The sequence below is a fragment of the Austrofundulus limnaeus genome, unplaced genomic scaffold (genome assembly GCF_001266775.1).
Source record: "Austrofundulus limnaeus strain Quisiro unplaced genomic scaffold, Austrofundulus_limnaeus-1.0 Scaffold1449, whole genome shotgun sequence".
Classification (NCBI taxonomy): Eukaryota; Metazoa; Chordata; class Actinopteri; order Cyprinodontiformes; family Rivulidae; genus Austrofundulus; species Austrofundulus limnaeus.
Window position 1 is genome coordinate 447 of NW_013953851.1, and position 458 is coordinate 904.

A 458-nucleotide genomic window follows, 5' to 3' on the forward strand; every position below is an offset into this window, starting at 1 on the left:
TGTCCACCTGTCACAGAGTTAACACTGTGTCCACCTGTCACACAGTTAACACTGTATCCACCTGTCACAGAGTTAACACTGTGTCCACCTGTCACAGAGTTAACACTGTACCCACCTGTCACACAGTTAACACTGTGTCCACCTGTCACAGAGTTAACACTGTATCCACCTGTCACACAGTTAACACTGTGTCCACCTGTCAAAGAGTTAACACTGTATCCACCTGTCACACAGTTAACACTGTGTCCACCTGTCACAGAGTTAACACTGTATCCACCTGTCACAGAGTTAACACTGTGTCCACCTGTCACAGAGTTAACACTGTATCCACCTGTCACAGAGTTAACACTGTGTCCACCTGTCACAGAGTTAACACTGTATCCACCTGTCACACAGTTAACACTGTGTCCACCTGTCACAGAGTTAACACTGTATCCACCTGTCACACAGTTAACACT